This window comes from Seriola aureovittata, chromosome 23 (genome assembly GCF_021018895.1).
Source record: "Seriola aureovittata isolate HTS-2021-v1 ecotype China chromosome 23, ASM2101889v1, whole genome shotgun sequence".
NCBI classification, from domain to species: domain Eukaryota; kingdom Metazoa; phylum Chordata; class Actinopteri; order Carangiformes; family Carangidae; genus Seriola; species Seriola aureovittata.
Genome location: NC_079386.1, coordinates 4667229 through 4690000, shown reverse-complemented (window position 1 = coordinate 4690000; position 22772 = coordinate 4667229). Strand labels below are relative to the sequence as shown.

Below are 22772 nucleotides of genomic sequence, written 5' to 3'. Positions count from 1 at the left end.
TTTATGCCATACTATACTGTGACGTTTTTTGAAATTTTATGCCATATTATACTATGACATTTTTTGCCATTTTATGCCTTACTATACTGTGACGTTTTGTGCCTTAATATACTATGATGTTTTTTGCCATTTTTATGACTTATTATACTATGACGTTTTTTGAAATTTTATCCCATACTATACTATGATGTTTTCTGCGATTTTTATGCTCTACTATAATATGTATTTTTTTGGCATTTTTATGCCTTACTATACTGTGACGTTTTGTGCCTGACTATACTATGATGATTTTTGCCATTTTTATGCCTTAATATACTATGACATTTCTTGAAATTTTATGCCATACTATACTATGACGTTTTTTGAAATTTTATGCCATACTATACTATGACGTTTTTTGCCATTTTTATGCTCTACTATAATATGTATTTTTTTGGCATTTTTATGCCTTACTATACTGTGACGTTTCGTGCCTGACTATACTATGATGTTTTTTGCAATTTTTATGCCTTATTATACTATGACGTTTTTTGAAATTTTATGCCATACTATACTATGACGTTTTTTGAAATTTTATGCCATACTATACTATGAGGTTTTTTGCCATTTTTATGCTCTACTATAATATGTATTTTTTTGGCATTTTTATGCCTTACTATACTGTGACGTTTTGTGCCTGACTATACTATGATGTTTTTTGCCATTTTTATGCCTTATTTTACTATGACGTTTTTTGAAATTTTATGCCATACTATACTATGACGTTTTTTGCCATTTTTATGCTCTACTATAATATGTATTTTTTTGTCATTTTTATGCCTTACTATACTGTGACGTTTTGTGCCTGACTATACTATGACGTTTTTTGCCATTTTTATGCCTTATTATACTATGATGTTTTTTTGAAATGTTATGCCATACAATACTATGACGTTTTTTGCCATTTTTATGCTCTACTATAATATGACTTTTTTTTGGCATTTTTTTGCCTTACTATACTGTGACGTTTTGTGCCTGACTATACTATGACGTTTTTTGCCATTTTTATGCCTTAATATACAATGACGTTTTTTGAAATTTTATGCCATACTATACTATGACGTTTTCTGCCATTTTTATGCTGTACTATAATATGTATTTTTTTTGGCATTTTTATGCCTTACTATACTGTGACGTTTTTTGCCTGACTATACTATGATGTTTTTTGCCATTTATATGCTTTAATATACTATGACATTTTTTGAAATTTTATGCCATACTATACTATGACGTTTTTTTACATTTTTATGCTCTACTATAATATGACGTTTTTTGGCATTTTTTTTCGCCTTACTATACTGTGACGTTTTGTGCCTGACTATACTATGACGTTTTTTGCCATTTTTATGCCTTAATATACTATGACGTTTTTTGAAATTTTATGCCATACTATACTATGACGTTTTCTGCCATTTTTATGCTGTACTATAATATGTATTTTTTTGGCATTTTTATGCCTTACTATACTGTGACGTTTTGTGCCTGACTATACTATGATATTTTTTGCCATTTTTATGCCTTATTATACTATGATGTTTTTTGAAATTTTATGCCTTAATATACAATGACGTTTTTTGAAATTTTATGCTCTACTATAATATGTATTTTTTTGGCATTTTTTTGCCTTACTATACTGTGACGTTTTGTGCCTGACTATACTATGACGTTTTTTGCCATTTTTATGCCTTATTATACTATGACGTTTTTTGAAATTTTATGCCATACTATACTATGACGTTTTTTGCCATTTTTATGCTCTACTATAATATGTATTTTTTTGGCATTTTTATGCCTAACTATACTGTGACGTTTTGTGCCTGACTATACTATGACGTTTTTTGCCATTTTTATGCCTTATTATACTATGACGTTTTTTGAAATTTTATGCCATACTATACTGTGACGTTTTTTGCCATTTTTATGCTCTACTATAATATGTATTTTTTTGGCATTTTTATGCCTTACTATACTGTGACGTTTTGTGCCTGACTATACTATGACGTTTTTTCCATTTTTATGCCTTAGTATACTATGGCATTTTTTGAAATTTTATGTCTTACTATACTGTGACGTTTTGTGCCTTACAATACTATGACGTTTTATATTTCACAGAGTAGTATACTGATATTTTATATACCTTGCTATACAATGAGTTAGCGATCCAGCAGCATGGTGGTACGATGGTTAGGACTATAGCCTCACACTGAGAAGGGCAAGGGTTTCAACCCTGTTTTTAGGCTTTTCTATGCTGTGACATTTTTGCGCCATCCTAAACTATGATGTTTTTTGACATTTTTGTGCCTTACTATACTATGACGTTTTATATTTCACAGAGTAGTATACTGATATTTTATATACCTTGCTATACAATGAGTTAGCGATCCAGCAGCATGGTGGTACGATGGTTAGGACTATAGCCTCACACTGAGAAGGGCAAGGGTTCAAACCCTGTTTTTAGGCTTTTCTATGCTGTGACATTTTTGCGCCATCCTAAACTATGATGTTTTTTGACATTTTTGTGCCTTACTATACAATGATGTTTTCATGACATTCTATGCCTGATGGACAATAACCTTTTATGATATATCATGGATTAGTATGCTAAGATATTCTTAATATCTTGCTATACCATTAAATTGTGATGCAGCAGCATGCTGGTACAATGGTTAGGATTGTTGCTTCACAATGAGGAGGTCATGGGTTCAAACCCTATTTTGGGGCTTTACTCTCTTATGATGCTTTTTGATATTTTCACACCACAGTATACGATGAATTGTTTTTCCATTTTTATGCCTTACTATACCATAATATTTTATGCCTCACAATACTATGATTTTTTATGATATGTCACGGAGTAGTATACTGATATTTTATATACCTTTCTATACAAGGCGTTCATAATGCAGCAGCATGGTGGTAGAATGGTTAGGACTATTCCCTCACACTGAGAAGGGCAAGGGTTCAAACCCTGGTTTCAGGCTTTTATATACTGTGACATTTTTGCGCCATCCTATACGATGATGTTTTTTGATATTTATATGTCTTACTATACAATTATGTTTTCATGACATTTTATGCCTAATGGACAATCTTTTGTGATATATCATGGATTAGTATGCTAAGATATTCTTAATATCTTGCTATACCATTAAATTGTGATGCAGCAGCATGCTGGTACAATGGTTAGGATTGTTGCTTCACAATGAGGAAGTCATGGGTTCAAACCCTATTTTGGGGCTTTACTCTCTTATGATGCTTTTTGATATTTTCACACAACAGTATACGATGAATTGTTTTTCCATTTTTATGCCTTACTATACTATAATATTTTATGCCTCACAATACTATGATTTTTTATGATATGTCACGGAGTAGTATACTGATATTTTATATACCTTTCTATACAAGGCGTTCATAATGCAGCAGCATGGTGGTAGAATGGTTAGGACTATTCCTCACACTGAGAAGGGCAAGGGTTCAAACCCTGGTTTCAGGCTTTTATATACTGTGACATTTTTGCGCCATCCTATACTATGATGTTTTTTGATATTTATATGTCTTACTATACAATTATGTTTTCATGACATTTTATGCCTAATGGACAATCTTTTGTGATATATCATGGATTAGTATGCTAAAATATCCTTAATATCATGCTATACCATGCGCTTGTGATGCAGAAGTATTGTTGTACAATGGTCAGGACCGCTGGCTCACACTGGCAAGGTCATGGGTTCAATCCCTGGTTTGGGGCTTTACTGTCCTATGGTCCTTTTTGATATATTTTTTGCCTTACTATACTATGATGTTTTTTGGCATTTTTATGCCTTACTATACTGTGATGTTTTTTGGCGTTTAATGCCTTACAATACTGTGACGTTTTTATGACCTTTCATGCCTTTATATACTATTATGTTTTTGTGACATTTTTTGCCTTACTATACTATGACATTTTTTGACATATTCAAGTCACGCTAAATGATTACGTTTTTTGACATTTTTTTGCATTACTATACTTTGATTTTTTTTCATGACATTTTATGCCTAATGGACAATCTTTTGTGATATATCATGGATTAGTATACTAAAATATCCTTAATACCTTGCTATACTATGAGCTTGTGATGTAGAAGTATTGTGGTACAATGGTCCAGGACTACAGCCTAACACTGACAAGGTCATGCGTTCAATCCCTGTTTTGGGGCTTTACTGTCCTATGATGCTTTTTGGCATTTTTATGCCTGACTATACTATGACGTTTTTTACCATTTTTATGCCTTATTATACTATGTATTTTTTTGGCATTTTTCTGCCTTACTATACTGTGACGTTTTCTGCCTGACTATACTATGATGTTTTTTGCCATTTTTATGCTCTACTAGAATATGACTTTTTTTGGCATTTTCATGCCTTACTATACTGTGACGTTTTGTGCCTGACTATACTATGACGTTTTTTGTCATTTTTATGCTCTACTATAATATGTATTTTTTTGAAATTTTATGCCATACTATACTATGACGTTTTTTGAGATTTTATGCTCTGCTATAATATGTATTTTTTTGGCATTTTTATGCCTTACTATACTGTGACGTTTTGTGCCTGACTATACTATGACGTTTTTTGCCATTTTTATGCCTTATTATACTATGACTTTTTTGAAATTTTATGCCATACAATACTATGACGTTTTTTTACATTTTTATGCTCTACTATAATATGACTTTTTTTGCATTTTTTATGCCTTACTATACTGTGACGTTTTGTGCCTGACTATACTATGATGTTTTTTGCCATTTTTATGCCTCAATATACTATGACATTTTTTGAAATTTTATGCCATACTATACTATGACGTTTTTTGAAATTTTATGCTCTACTATAATATGTATTTTTTTGGCATTTTTATGCCTTAATATACTGTGACGTTTTGTGTCTGACTATACTATGACGTTTTCTGCCATTTTTTTGCCTTACTATGCTGTGACGTTTTGTGCCTGACTATACTATGACGTTTTTTGCCATTTTTATGCCTTAATATACTATGACATTTTTTGAAATTTTATGCCATACTATACTATGACGTTTTTTGAAATTTTATGCCATACTATACTATGACGTTTTTTGAAATTTTTATACTCTACTATAATATGTATTTTTTTGGCATTTTTATGCCTTACTATACTGTGACGTTTTGTGCCTGACTATACTATGACGTTTTTTGCCATTTTTATGCCTTATTATACTATGATGTTTTTTTGAAATTTTATGCCATACAATACTATGACGTTTTTTTACATTTTTATGCTCTACTATAATATGATGTTTTTTGCCATTTTTATGCCTCAATATACTATGACATTTTTTGAAATTTTATGCCATACTATACTATGACGTTTTTTGAAATTTTATGCTCTACTATAATATGTATTTTTTTGGCATTTTTATGCCTTAATATACTGTGACGTTTTGTGTCTGACTATACTATGACGTTTTCTGCCATTTTTTTGCCTTACTATGCTGTGACGTTTTGTGCCTGACTATACTATGACGTTTTTTGCCATTTTTATGCCTTAATATACTATGACATTTTTTGAAATTTTATGCCATACTATACTATGACGTTTTTTGAAATTTTATGCCATACTATACTATGACGTTTTTTGAAATTTTTATACTCTACTATAATATGACTTTTTTTGGCATTTTTTTGCCTTACTATACTGTGATGTTTTGTGCCTGACTATACTATGACGTTTTTTGCCATTTTTATGCCTTAATATACTATGACGTTTTTTGAAATTTTATGCCATACTATACTATGACGTTTTCTGCCATTTTTATACTGTACTATAATATGTATTTTTTTGGCATTTTTATGCCTTACTATACTGTGACGTTTTGTTGCCTGACTATACTATGACGTTTTTTGCCATTTTTATGCCATACTATACTATGACGTTTTCTGCCATTTTTATACTGTACTATAATATGTATTTTTTTGGCATTTTTATGCCTTACTATACTGTGATGTTTTGTGCCTGACTATACTATGATGTTTTTTGCCATTTTTATGCTCTACTAGAATATGACTTTTTTTGGCATTTTTATGCCTTACTATACTGTGACGTTTTGTGCCTGACTATACTATGACATTTTTTTGCATTTTTATACTGTACTATAATATGTATTTTTTTGGCATTTTTATGCCTTACTATACTGTGACGTTTTGTGCCTGACTATACTATGACGTTTTTTGCCATTTTTATGCCTTATTATACTATGATGTTTTTTGAAATTTTATACCATACTATACTATGACATTTTTTTGTCATTTTTATGCTCTACTATAATATGTATTTTTTTGGCATTTTTTTACCTTACTATACTGTGACGTTTTGTGCCTGACTATACTATGATGTTTTTTGCCATTTTTATGCCTTAATATACTATGACATTTTTTAAATTTTATGCCATACTATACTATGACGTTTTTTGAAATTTTATGCCATATTATACTATGACATTTTTTTGCATTTTTTATGCCTTACTATACTGTGACGTTTTGTGCCTTAATATACTATGATGTTTTTTGCCATTTTTATGACTTATTATACTATGACGTTTTTTGAAATTTTATCCCATACTATACTATGATGTTTTCTGCGATTTTTATGCTCTACTATAATATGTATTTTTTTGCATTTTTTATGCCTTACTATACTGTGACGTTTTGTGCCTGACTATACTATGATGATTTTTGCCATTTTTATGCCTTAATATACTATGACATTTTTTGAAATTTTATGCCATACTATACTATGACGTTTTTTGAAATTTTATGCCATACTATACTATGACGTTTTTTGCCATTTTTATGCTCTACTATAATATGTATTTTTTTGGCATTTTTATGGCTTACTATACTGTGACGTTTCGTGCCTGACTATACTATGATGTTTTTTGCAATTTTTATGCCTTATTATACTATGACGTTTTTTGAAATTTTATGCCATACTATACTATGACGTTTTTTGAAATTTTATGCCATACTATACTATGATGTTTTTTTTGCCATTTTTATGCTTACTATAATATGTATTTTTTTGGCATTTTTATGCCTTACTATACTGTGATGTTTTGTGCCTGACTATACTATGATGTTTTTTGCCATTTTTATGCCTTATTATACTATGATGTTTTTTTGAAATTTTATGCCATACTATACTATGACGTTTTTTACCATTTTTTATGCTCTTACTATAATATGTATTTTTTTTTGCATTTTTTATGCCTTACTATACTGTGACGTTTTGTGCCTGACTATACTATGACTTTTTTTGGCATTTTTTTGCCTTACTATACTGTGACGTTTTGTGCCTGACTATACTATGACGTTTTATGCCATTTTTATGCCTTATTATACTATGACGTTTTTTGAAATTTTATGCCATACTATACTATGACTTTTTTTGCCATTTTTATGCTCTACTATAATATGTATTTTTTTGGCATTTTTATGCCTTACTATACTGTGACGTTTTGTGCCTGACTATACTATGATGTTTTTTGCCATTTTTATGCCTTATTATACTATGACGTTTTTTGAAATTTTATGCCATACTATACTATGACGTTTTTTGAAATTTTATGCAATACTATACTATGACGTTTTTTGAAATTTAATGCTCTACTATAGTATGTATTTTTTTGGCATTTTTATTCCTTACTATACTGTGACGTTTTGTTCCTGACTATACTATGATGTTTTTTGCCATTTTTATGCCTTAATGTACTATGACATTTTTTGAAATTTTATGCCATACTATACTATGACGTTTTTTGAAATTTTATGCCATACTATACTATGACGTTTTTTACCATTTTTATGCCTTAATATACTATGACATTTTTTGAAATTTTATGCCATACAATACTATGACGTTTTTTACCATTTTTATGCTTACTATAATATGTATTTTTTTGGCATTTTTATGCCTTACTATACTGTGACGTTTTGTGCCTGACTATACTATGACGTTTTTTGCCATTTTTATGCTCTATTAGAATATGACTTTTTTAGGCATTTTTATGCCTTACTATACTGTGACGTTTTGTGCCTGACTATACTATGACGTTTTTTGCCATTTTTATGCCTTATTATACTATGACGTTTTTTGAAATTTTATACCATACTATACTATGACTTTTTTTGCCATTTTTATGCTCTACTACAATATGTATTTTTTTGGCATTTTTTTGCCTTACTATACTGTGACGTTTTGGGCCTGACTATACTATGACGTTTTTTGCCAATTTTATGACTTATTATACTATGACGTTTTTTGAAATTTTATGCCATACTATACAATGACGTTTTTTGAAATTTTATGCCATACTATACTATGACGTTTTTTGAAATTTTATGCTCTACTATAGTATGTATTTTTTTGGCATTTTTATTCCTTACTATACTGTGACGTTTTGTTCCTGACTATACTATGATGTTTTTTGCCATTTTTATGCCTTAATGTACTATGACATTTTTTGAAATTTTATGCCATACTATACTATGACTTTTTTGAAATTTTATGCCATACTATACTATGACGTTTTTTACCATTTTTATGCTCTACTATAATATGTATTTTTTTGGCATTTTATGCCTTACTATACTGTGACGTTTTGTGCCTGACTATACTATGACGTTTTTTACCATTTTTATGCTCTACTAGAATACGACTTTTTTAGGCATTTTTATGCCTTACTATACTGTGACGTTTTGTGCCTGACTATACTATGACGTTTTTTGCCATTTTTATGCCTTAATATACTATGACATTTTTTGAAATTTTATGCCATACTATACTGTGACGTATTTTGCAATTTTTATGCTCTACTATACTATGTTTTTTTTTGGCATTTTTATGGCTTACTATACTGTGACGTTTCGTGCCTGACTATACTATGATGTTTTTTGCCATTTTTATGCCTTATTATACTATGACGTTTTTTGAAATTTTATGCCATACTATACTATGACGATTTTTGCCATTTTTATGCTCTACTATAATATGTATTTTTTTGGCATTTTTATGGCTTATTATATAGTGACGTTTCGTGCCTGACTATACTATGATGTTTTTTGCCATTTTTATGCTTTATTATACTATGACTTTTTTTGAAATTTTATGCCATACTATACTATGACGTTTTTTGAAATTTTATGCAATACTATACTATGACGTTTTTTGAAATTTTATGCTCTACTATAATATGTATTTTTTTGGCATTTTTATTCCTTACTATACTGTGACGTTTTGTTCCTGACTATACTATGATGTTTTTTGCCATTTTTATGCCTTAATGTACTATGACATTTTTTGAAATTTTATGCCATACTATACTATGACGTTTTTTGCCATTTTTATGCCTTATTATACTATGACTTTTTTGAAATTTTATGCCATACTATACTATGACGTTTTTTACCATTTTTATGCTCTACTATAATATGTATTTTTTTGGCATTTTATGCCTTACTATACTGTCACGTTTTGTGCCTGACTATACTATGATGTTTTTTGCCATTTTTATGCTCTACTAGAATATGACTTTTTTAGGCATTTTTATGCCTTACTATACTGTGACGTTTTGTGCCTGACTATACTATGACGTTTTTTGCCATTTTTATGCCTTATTATACTATGACGTTTTTTGAAATTTTATGCCATACTATACTATGACGTTTTCTGCCATTTTTATGCTCTACTATAATATGTATTTTTTTTGCATTTTTATGCCTTACTATACTGTGACCTTTTGTGCCTGACTATACTATGATGTTTTTTGCCATTTTTATGCCTTAATATACTATGACATTTTTTGAAATTTTATGCCATACTATACTATGACGTTTTTTGAAATTTTATGCCATACTATAATATGACATTTTTTGCCATTTTTTTGCCTTACTATACTGTGACGTTTTGTGCCTGACTATACTATGACGTTTTTTGCCATTTTTATGCCTTATTATACTATGACGTTTTTTTACATTTTTATGCTCTACTATAATATTACTTTTTTTGGCATTTTTTTGCCTTACTATACTGTGACGTTTTGTGCCTGACTATACTATGATGTTTTTTGCCATTTTTATGCCTTATTATACTATGACGTTTTTTGAAATTTTATGCCATACTATACTATGACGTTTTTTACCATTTTTATGCTCTACTATAATATGTATTTTTTTGGCATTTTTATTCCTTACTATACTGTGACGTTTTGTTCCTGACTATACTATGATGTTTTTTGCCATTTTTATGCCTTAATGTACTATGACATTTTTTGAAATTTTATGCCATACTATACTATGACGTTTTTTGCCATTTTTATGCCTTATTATACTATGACTTTTTTGAAATTTTATGCCATACTATACTATGACGTTTTTTAACATTTTTATGCTCTACTATAATATGTATTTTTTTGGCATTTTATGCCTTACTATACTGTCACGTTTTGTGCCTGACTATACTATGATGTTTTTTGCCATTTTTATGCTCTACTAGAATATGACTTTTTTAGGCATTTTTATGCCTTACTATACTGTGACGTTTTGTGCCTGACTATACTATGACGTTTTTTGCCATTTTTATGCCTTATTATACTATGACGTTTTTTGAAATTTTATGCCATACTATACTATGACGTTTTCTGCCATTTTTATGCTCTACTATAATATGTATTTTTTTGGCATTTTTATGCCTTACTATACTGTGACCTTTTGTGCCTGACTATACTATGATGTTTTTTGCCATTTTTATGCCTTAATATACTATGACATTTTTTGAAATTTTATGCCATACTATACTATGACGTTTTTTGAAATTTTATGCCATACTATAATATGACATTTTTTGCCATTTTTTTGCCTTACTATACTGTGACGTTTTGTGCCTGACTATACTATGACGTTTTTTGCCATTTTTATGCCTTATTATACTATGACGTTTTTTTACATTTTTATGCTCTACTATAATATTACTTTTTTTGGCATTTTTTTGCCTTACTATACTGTGACGTTTTGTGCCTAACTATACTATGATGTTTTTTGCCATTTTTATGCCTTATTATACTATGACGTTTTTTGAAATTTTATGCCATACTATACTATGACGTTTTTTACCATTTTTATGCTCTACTATAATATGTATTTTTTTGGCATTTTTTTCCTTACTATACTGTGACGTTTTGTTCCTGACTATACTATGATGTTTTTTGCCATTTTTATGCCTTAATGTACTATGACATTTTTTGAAATTTTATGCCATACTATACTATGACGTTTTTTGAAATTTTATGCCATACTATACTATGATGTTTTTTGCCATTTTTATGCCTTATTATACTATGACGTTTTTTGAAATTTTATGCCATACTATACTATGACGTTTTTTGCCATTTTTATGCTCTACTATAATATGTATTTTTTTGGCATTTTTATGCCTTACTATACTGTGACGTTTTGTGCCTGACTATACTATGATGTTTTTTGCCATTTTTATGCCTTATTATACTATGATGTTTTTTTGAAATTTTATGCCATACTATACTATGACGTTTTTTACCATTTTTATGCTCTACTATAATATGTATTCTTTGGGCATTTTTATGCCTTACTATACTGTGACGTTTTGTGCCTGACTATACTATGACGTTTTCTGCCATTTTTTTGCCTTACTATACTGTGACGTTTTGTGCCTGACTATACTATGACGTTTTATGCCATTTTTATGCCTTATTATACTATGACGTTTTTTGAAATTTTATGCCATACTATACTATGACTTTTTTACCATTTTTATGCTCTACTATAATATGTATTTTTTTGGCATTTTATGCCTTACTATACTGTGACGTTTTGTGCCTGACTATACTATGACGTTTTTTGCCATTTTTATGACTTATTATACTATGACGTTTTTTGAAATTTTATGCCATACTATACAATGACGTTTTTTGAAATTTTATGCAATACTATACTATGACGTTTTTTGAAATTTAATGCTCTACTATAGTATGTATTTTTTTGGCATTTTTATTCCTTACTATACTGTGACGTTTTGTTCCTGACTATACTATGATGTTTTTTGCCATTTTTATGCCTTAATGTACTATGACATTTTTTGAAATTTTATGCCATACTATACTATGACGTTTTTTGAAATTTTATGCCATACTATACTATGACGTTTTTTACCATTTTTATGCCTTATTATACTATGACTTTTTTGAAATTTTATGCCATACTATACTATGACGTTTTTTACCATTTTTATGCTCTACTATAATATGTATTTTTTTGGCATTTTATGCCTTACTATACTGTGACGTTTTGTGCCTGACTATACTATGACGTTTTTTACCATTTTTATGCTCTACTAGAATACGACTTTTTTAGGCATTTTTATGCCTTACTATACTGTGACGTTTTGTGCCTGACTATACTATGACGTTTTTTGCCATTTTTATGCCTTATTATACTATGACGTTTTTTGAAATTTTATACCATACTATACTATGACTTTTTTTGCCATTTTTATGCTCTACTACAATATGTATTTTTTTGGCATTTTTTTGCCTTACTATACTGTGACGTTTTGGGCCTGACTATACTATGACGTTTTTTGCCAATTTTATGCCTTATTATACTATGATGTTTTTTTGAAATTTTATGCCATACAATACTATGACGTTTTTTTACATTTTTATGCTCTACTATAATATGACTTTTTTTGGCATTTTTTTGCCTTACTATACTGTGACGTTTTGTGCCTGACTATACTATGATGTTTTTTGCCATTTTTATGCCTTATTATACTATGACGTTTTTTGAAATTTTATGCCATACTATACTATGACGTTTTTTACCATTTTTATGCTCTACTATAATATGTATTTTTTTGGCATTTTTATGCCTTACTATACTGTGACGTTTTGTGCCTGACTATACTATGACGTTTTTTGCCATTTTTATGACTTATTATACTATGACGTTTTTTGAAATTTTATGCCATACTATACAATGACGTTTTTTGAAATTTTATGCCATACTATACTATGACGTTTTTTGAAATTTTATGCTCTACTATAGTATGTATTTTTTTGGCATTTTTATTCCTTACTATACTGTGACGTTTTGTTCCTGACTATACTATGATGTTTTTTGCCATTTTTATGCCTTATTATACTATGACGTTTTTTGAAATTTTATGCCATACTATACTATGACGATTTTTGCCATTTTTATGCCCTGCTATAATATGTATTTTTTTGGCATTTTTATGGCTTATTATATAGTGACGTTTCGTGCCTGACTATACTATGATGTTTTTTGCCATTTTTATGCCTTATTATACTATGACGTTTTTTGAAATTTTATGCCATACTATACTATGACGTTTTTTGAAATTTTATGCCATACTATACTATGACGTTTTTTGCCATTTTTATGCTTTATTATACTATGACGTTTTTTGAAATTTTATGCCATACTATACTATGACGTTTTTTGAAATTTTATGCAATACTATACTATGACGTTTTTTGAAATTTTATGCTCTACTATAATATGTATTTTTTTGGCATTTTTATTCCTTACTATACTGTGACGTTTTGTGCCTGACTATACTATGATGTTTTTTGACATTTTTATGCCTTAATATACTATGACCTTTTTTGAAATTTTATGCCATACTATACTATGACGTTTTTTGAAATTTTATGCCATACTATACTATGACGTTTTTTGCCATTTTTATGCTCTACTATAATATGTATTTTTTTGGCATTTTTATGGCTTACCATACTGTGACGTTTCGTGCCTGACTATACTATGATGTTTTTTGCCATTTTTATGCCTTATTATACTATGACGTTTTTTGAAATTTTATGCCATACTATACTATGACGTTTTTTGAAATTTTATGCATTACTATACTATGACGTTTTTTGAAATTTTATGCTCTACTATAATATGTATTTTTTTGGCATTTTTATTCCTTACTATACTGTGACGTTTTGTTCCTGACTATACTATGATGTTTTTTGCCATTTTTATGCCTTAATGTACTATGACATTTTTTGAAATTTTATGCCATACTATACTATGACGTTTTTTGCCATTTTTATGCCTTATTATACTATGACTTTTTTGAAATTTTATGCCATACTATACTATGACGTTTTTTACCATTTTTATGCTCTACTATAATATGTATTTTTTTGGCATTTTATGCCTTACTATACTGTCACGTTTTGTGCCTGACTATACTATGATGTTTTTTGCCATTTTTATGCTCTACTAGAATATGACTTTTTTAGGCATTTTTATGCCTTACTATACTGTGACGTTTTGTGCCTGACTATACTATGACGTTTTTTGCCATTTTTATGCCTTATTATACTATGACGTTTTTTGAAATTTTATGCCATACTATACTATGACGTTTTCTGCCATTTTTATGCTCTACTATAATATGTATTTTTTTGGCATTTTTATGCCTTACTATACTGTGACCTTTTGTGCCTGACTATACTATGATGTTTTTTGCCATTTTTATGCCTTAATATACTATGACATTTTTTGAAATTTTATGCCATACTATACTATGACGTTTTTTGAAATTTTATGCCATACTATAATATGACATTTTTTGCCATTTTTTTGCCTTACTATACTGTGACGTTTTGTGCCTGACTATACTATGACGTTTTTTGCCATTTTTATGCCTTATTATACTATGACGTTTTTTTACATTTTTATGCTCTACTATAATATTACTTTTTTTGGCATTTTTTTGCCTTACTATACTGTGACGTTTTGTGCCTGACTATACTATGATGTTTTTTGCCATTTTTATGCCTTATTATACTATGACGTTTTTTGAAATTTTATGCCATACTATACTATGACGTTTTTTACCATTTTTATGCTCTACTATAATATGTATTTTTTTGGCATTTTTATGCCTTACTATACTGTGACGTTTTGTGCCTGACTATACTATGACGTTTTTTGCCATTTTTATGACTTATTATACTATGACGTTTTTTGAAATTTTATGCCATACTATACAATGACGTTTTTTGAAATTTTATGCCATACTATACTATGACGTTTTTTGAAATTTTATGCTCTACTATAGTATGTATTTTTTTGGCATTTTTATTCCTTACTATACTGTGACGTTTTGTTCCTGACTATACTATGATGTTTTTTGCCATTTTTATGCCTTATTATACTATGACGTTTTTTGAAATTTTATGCCATACTATACTATGACGATTTTTGCCATTTTTATGCCCTGCTATAATATGTATTTTTTTGGCATTTTTATGGCTTATTATATAGTGACGTTTCGTGCCTGACTATACTATGATGTTTTTTGCCATTTTTATGCCTTATTATACTATGACGTTTTTTGAAATTTTATGCCATACTATACTATGACGTTTTTTGAAATTTTATGCCATACTATACTATGACGTTTTTTGCCATTTTTATGCTTTATTATACTATGACGTTTTTTGAAATTTTATGCCATACTATACTATGACGTTTTTTGAAATTTTATGCAATACTATACTATGACGTTTTTTGAAATTTTATGCTCTACTATAATATGTATTTTTTTGGCATTTTTATTCCTTACTATACTGTGACGTTTTGTGCCTGACTATACTATGATGTTTTTTGACATTTTTATGCCTTATATACTATGACGTTTTTTGAATTTTTATGCCATACTATACTATGACGTTTTTTGAAATTTTATGCCATACTATACTATGACGTTTTTTGCCATTTTTATGCTCTACTATAATATGTATTTTTTTGGCATTTTTATGGCTTACCATACTGTGACGTTTCGTGCCTGACTATACTATGATGTTTTTTGCCATTTTTATGCCTTATTATACTATGACGTTTTTTGAAATTTTATGCCATACTATACTATGACGTTTTTTGAAATTTTATGCATTACTATACTATGACGTTTTTTGAAATTTTATGCTCTACTATAATATGTATTTTTTTGGCATTTTTATTCCTTACTATACTGTGACGTTTTGTTCCTGACTATACTATGATGTGTTTTTTGCCATTTTTATGCCTTAATGTACTATGACATTTTTTGAAATTTTATGCCATACTATACTATGACGTTTTTTGCCATTTTTATGCCTTATTATACTATGACTTTTTTGAAATTTTATGCCATACTATACTATGACGTTTTTTACCATTTTTATGCTCTACTATAATATGTATTTTTTTGGCATTTTATGCCTTACTATACTGTCACGTTTTGTGCCTGACTATACTATGATGTTTTTTGCCATTTTTATGCTCTACTAGAATATGACTTTTTTAGGCATTTTTATGCCTTACTATACTGTGACGTTTTGTGCCTGACTATACTATGACGTTTTTTGCCATTTTTATGCCTTATTATACTATGACGTTTTTTGAAATTTTATGCCATACTATACTATGACGTTTTCTGCCATTTTTATGCTCTACTATAATATGTATTTTTTTGGCATTTTTATGCCTTACTATACTGTGACCTTTTGTGCCTGACTATACTATGATGTTTTTTGCCATTTTTATGCCTTAATATACTATGACATTTTTTGAAATTTTATGCCATACTATACTATGACGTTTTTTGAAATTTTATGCCATACTATAATATGACATTTTTTGCCATTTTTTTGCCTTACTATACTGTGACGTTTTGTGCCTGACTATACTATGACGTTTTTTGCCATTTTTATGCCTTATTATACTATGACGTTTTTTTACATTTTTATGCTCTACTATAATATTACTTTTTTTGGCATTTTTTTGCCTTACTATACTGTGACGTTTTGTGCCTGACTATACTATGATGTTTTTTGCCATTTTTATGCCTTATTATACTATGACGTTTTTTGAAATTTTATGCCATACTATACTATGACGTTTTTTACCATTTTTATGCTCTACTATAATATGTATTTTTTTGGCATTTTTTTCCTTACTATACTGTGACGTTTTGTTCCTGACTATACTATGATGTTTTTTGCCATTTTTATGCCTTAATGTACTATGACATTTTTTGAAATTTTATGCCATACTATACTATGACGTTTTTTGAAATTTTATGCCATACTATACTATGATGTTTTTTGCCATTTTTATGCCTTATTATACTATGACGTTTTTTGAAATTTTATGCCATACTATACTATGACGTTTTTTACCATTTTTATGCTCTACTATAATATGTATTTTTTTGGCATTTTATGCCTTACTATACTGTGACGTTTTGTGCCTGACTATACTATGATGTTTTTTGCCATTTTTATGCTCTACTAGAATATGACTTTTTTAGGCATTTTTATGCCTTACTATACTGTGACGTTTTGTGCCTGACTATACTATGACGTTTTTTGCCATTTTTATGCCTTATTATACTATGACGTTTTTTGAAATTTTATGCCATATTATACTATGACGTTTTTTGAAATTTTATGCAATACTATACTATGACGTTTTTTGAAATTTTATGCTCTACTATAATATGTATTTTTTTGGCATTTTTATTCCTTACTATACTGTGACGTTTTGTGCCTGACTATACTATGATTTTTTTTGCCATTTTTATGCCTTAATGTACTATGACATTTTTTTAAATTTTATGCCATACTATACTATGACGTTTTTTGAAATTTTATGCAAAACGTCATAGTATAGTAAGGCATAAAAATGCCAAAAAACTTCATCGTATACTATCGCGTGAAAATTTCAGAAACCTCATAGTATAGGATGGCATAATATTTCATAAAAACCTCATCATATAGTCTGGCATGAAAATGTAAAGAAACGTCATATCATACTAAGATATAAAAATGTCAAATAACATCATAGTATGGTCAGGTATAAAACGCCATAGCATAGCAAGGCAAAAAAATATCATTAGAATTATGGTATATTAAGAAATAAAATGTCATAGTATATTAAGGCATTAAAATGCCAAAAAACTTCATTGTATAATATGGCGTTAAAATGTAAAAAAAATCATAGTATAGTATGGCATAAAATTTAAAAAAAGGTCATAGTATAATAAGGCATAGAAATGTCAAAAAATGTCATAGTATACTATGGTATGAAATTTCAAAAAACGTCATCATACTGTATTGTGTGAAAATGTAAAAAAAACCTCATAGTATAGTATGGCATAAAATTTCAAAAAACATCATACTATAATATGGCATAAAAATGCTAAAAAACGTCATAGTATACTAAGGTATAAAAATGTCAAAAAAAAGTTTTAGTATAGTAAGGCATAAAACGTCATGATATAGTGAATCATAAAAATGCCCAAAAAATTCATCGGATAGTATGATGTCAAAATGTAAAAAAAACCTCATAGTATAGTATTGCATAAAAATTTCAAAAAACTTAATAGTATAGTAAGGCATAAAATTGTCAAAAAATGTCATAGTCCACTATGGCATGAAATTTAAGAAAAAACATCATCATACTGTATGGTGTGAAAATGTTATAGTCAGGCACAAAAATGCCAAAAATCTCCATCTTATAGTACGGAGTGAAAATTTCAAAAAACGTCACAGTATAGCAAGGCATAAAAATGTCAAAAGACGTCATAATATTGTAGGGCACAAAACATCATAGTATACTAAGGCATAAAAATACCGAAAAACAAGACAGAATATGAGATATTTGCCACATAATACATGATGGAGGGATGTGACATTGTTTTATATCAGAGTCTTTTATATCAAGACATTTCTCAAAACCAGAATATGATCAGGGTGACTTTTGAACACTGGAAATAAATCATGTACTCATCCCGGCAGTAGCCCCCGTGGCACTCAAAATTTCCCTGGAATTTTCTAGTTGTGTCTGCTGTTTGTTTCAGGCTGGATCTCTGTCTCAGTGTCTCAGTCTCAGACTGTGGACGTCCAGTCTGGTGGAGACGTCACACTGCACTGCTCCAAAATGTTTAATTATGACCCTCTGACATTTTGGCTCAGACTGGTCAACAAAACCAAGGTCAGCTGTATCTCTGTTATGATCGGATCCACGATTGAATACTGCGATGGATATCAAAATACAACATTTGAAATGAGCTCCAACATCTCCACTGTCTTTCTCAAAATCAAAACAGTGGATTTCTCAGACTCTGGACTGTATTTCTGTGGATTTTACACAAGTGGACGTCTGGTTTTCAGTGAAATAGATTTACATGTTCAAGGTAAGATTACTGTAAATCATCTTCTAACAATGCAAACATACGTTTACAGTTGTATACCTGGGCAAAAAAGTGGCTTTTTAAACATCAAAATGTGATTTTAATGCAGATCTGTCAAAATAAGATCAAGGTTACGTTTATTTCCTTAAAAGGCAGCAATCGATCTGATGATGACGTGGACAGCAAGTCTCAGAGTAAGATTTCTCTCATTGTGCAGATTGTTAGCCTGGTTTCAAGTCACCAAATGGAAAGTTTATAGTCTGACTTCATGAGTTTTGTTTTAGAAACGTCTGATGAAAAACCAGAGCTGACGAGTCTGATCCTGGGCGGTCTGACTGTTTTCCTTGTAATGGTCATCATTGGTCTGGTTGTTAAAATCAGGAAACTTCAGAAAGGTATTTTCTTACGCTTCTGTATCTTTTGTATTTGAGAATATTTTTCACATCTTGTAGCATTTGAGAAATGACATTTAACTGAATCTCCCCTGAGTACTGGATGGAAGTACAGAAGTCATTCGTTTTGCAGGTATTTGTGCCAAACCATCAAGCAGATGTAGAGATAATTGAAAACATTGACCTTTGACCTTTAAACTCTTATGAAGGCACCGAATCACAAAGTGCTACTCAAAGATTTTACACTGAACGTGACTCATCTGACCAGATGTCTTATCTCTGTCATTAAGGTGAGGATGAAGAAAAAGACCCACAACGGAGAGAGGTGAACCCAGTTTAAACATTGACTTTAATACACATGATTTAACATGTCACATCATCACTTAGTATAAATACTCACTACATTTACAGAATCTGCACTCTGGTGACTTGAACTACGCAACAGTGGATTTTGGTCCAGCAGCAAGAAGAAGAAGAGAGCTGGAGCCAAATGTTGTGTACGCTGCCACCAGATAGACTCATTAACCTGCTGTTTGGATGAGGCTAGTGGAGGGGGAGGGGTCACTATTACTCTTGTCCAGAAGTATTCATTTTACAGTGAAGGTGCCATGAAGACCGTCTCATGTCTAAAAGAATATGGCTGGTGTTGCAGCAGAGGAGGAGGGAGTGAGAAACACATGACTTGTTTGACAGGAAGAGACAGCACAGTGTGGTCTGAGCACAGAGGGGGAATCATGAGGCCTGAAAATTAAAACCTGAAAACACAGTGAATGAAGTCTGCCTCTCTTCTGTAATGCTGACATGTGGAATAGCATCACCTGTATCTCTCTGGACTGAAGAACATTCTGCATCAATATAGTAACAGTATGTTTTAACTGAGGGTGTGTATAACAATGTGCTGAATGTTTGAATTAAGAATAAAATTTGGTTAAAATTTTCAGTGAATATATTGTATGAGCAGCTCGTCACTGTTTTCGCCACTGTGGCGACAAAGAGTACTTTCTGTATCACTGACGAATCTGAACTTCAGCCTGAAGTAAAGCCACCGACACACACACACACACACACACACACACATATATGTATACACACAAACACATACACACACATACATGCATAAACACAAAAACACACACATACACACAAAAACATACACAAACACACACATGTATACACACAAACACACACACACACATACACACACACACACACACACACACACACACACACACACACAAACAACCTTCTTAACTTGTACTCCTTGAGCATAAACGTTTGCATCAAATCTTATTTTCCTGGAAGTGTTTATGTGCTCAGTTAAAGGAAGAAAAAGAAAAGCACCCTCCTCTTGACTTCACTGCTAATTGTAGTAGTGTGTGTTCAACCAGCTGTAAATGAAACTTACATTCTTGCTGACTTTTATTAAAAGCAGTAGTTCATGTTGTTTAGTTGTTAAAACAACTAAATGTGGTGTGTGTACTGTTTGTGTCAGACTGGATGTCTGTCTCTGTCTCACATCACTTGTTTGACAGGAAGAGACAGAAAGGTGTGTGTGAGCACAACTGAGGAGAAAACCATGAGGCCTGTGAAGTCAAAGCTTTCTAGTGGTAGAATCAGAGAGGGAGCAGTGAACACTGACTTCCCTCTGTGATATCTTTGGATGCGTATGTGTAGTCATATAGCTGCCAGTCAATTCACTGCACTAACAAACAGCACTGACTGTGTCAGTCACGTATCTGTATCTGTATCATTAGTGAGGTGTCAACCAGAGGAAGCTTGGCCACCAGCTCTCTGCACCAGAACCACACCTAACAAAGGTCGCCATGTGTCCAAAGAGAAACAACACTTGTTCAAAATTCATCAACAAATATGATTTTTGAGTTGTGCTGAGTGCCACTGCTCCTGTTGACAAAGGTCAGACTTCAAACATTTGCCTGAAGCAGCATTTCAGGGACTAATGTGAACAACATTTATGCTAATCTTCTGTTGTGAATGTGAATATCACATTTGATCTTCATTTCTAGACTTTAGTTAAAATATTACTGAGCTTTGCTCTGTTCCACCTTCCTCCAGACTGTCATGTTCTGTCACGATGCGGGAAAGGCTGGACCCAAATGCAGCCAACACAGGGGAATGAGGTGCAAAAAGTTTATCAGCTTAAGAACCGGCTGGTGAACCACAAAAGAAAACCGAAACACAAGGGTTACACAAGAACTTAAACAGCGGGACAAAACACGAGGAACCACAGGGGATGACAACAGAAGACAAGAACTGGCAACATGAACAGACTGAGGACCAACCAGACATGAACAGATCACAGAAAAACCATCGATCAACAGATGAACCAACAGACAAAGGGGAGCACAAAGACTGTATAGACACAAGGGAGGCAAGGGTGATTGAACACAGGTGAAACACATTAGGGTGGGGCAAACAATCACCACACAGATAAACAGGACCAAGACAGGAAGTAAAAACATTGAGACACACCAAGGAAACCAACTACAAAATAAAAGAGAAAGTGACGAAAGTCCAAACAAACCAACAAAAGTGTCTGCCATGGCAAACCATCACACCCCCCCCCCCAAAGGGTCAGATTCCAGGCGACCTTTTAAAAAGCACAAACACTAAGTCAGGCGGGAGGAGGGGTACCGGAGAAGGGATTCAGGGGCCAGTGGACAGGAGGGAACGCAACCAGGCAATGGAAAGAGCCTGAGACCACAGGGGCAGAGCAGGAGAGCATCCTCTGATGCTCAGGGGCAAAACAGGGCAACTCAGGGGGGCGGCTCGGAGGCCTTATGGACAGGGTGGGCAGTAAAGTGGAGCGACCCGCAGGTCGGGCAAATGGATGGAGCCGTTCTGGAGGCCGACAACGAAGACCTGGTCTCTCCAGAGGTCAAGGCGGAAGCCAGCATGGCAGGCGGAGCCCCTCTGGATGGCAAGCACGTTGACGGCGGCGAAGACGAGGTCTCTCCAGAGGTCGAGCCGGAGGATGGCGTCGCCCCTC

General features: G+C 31.2%; 1 long non-coding RNA gene across 1 annotated transcript; it reads left to right on the top strand.

The window, feature by feature from the left end:
* Positions 1-19526: 19526 nt before the first annotated feature.
* Positions 19527-20655, top strand: LOC130164759 (uncharacterized). The gene is made up of 4 exons (XR_008826657.1): positions 19527-19567; positions 19658-19768; positions 20056-20090; positions 20177-20655. It is a non-coding gene; the product is annotated as an uncharacterized LOC130164759 (long non-coding RNA).
* Positions 20656-22772: the final 2117 nt, after the last annotated feature.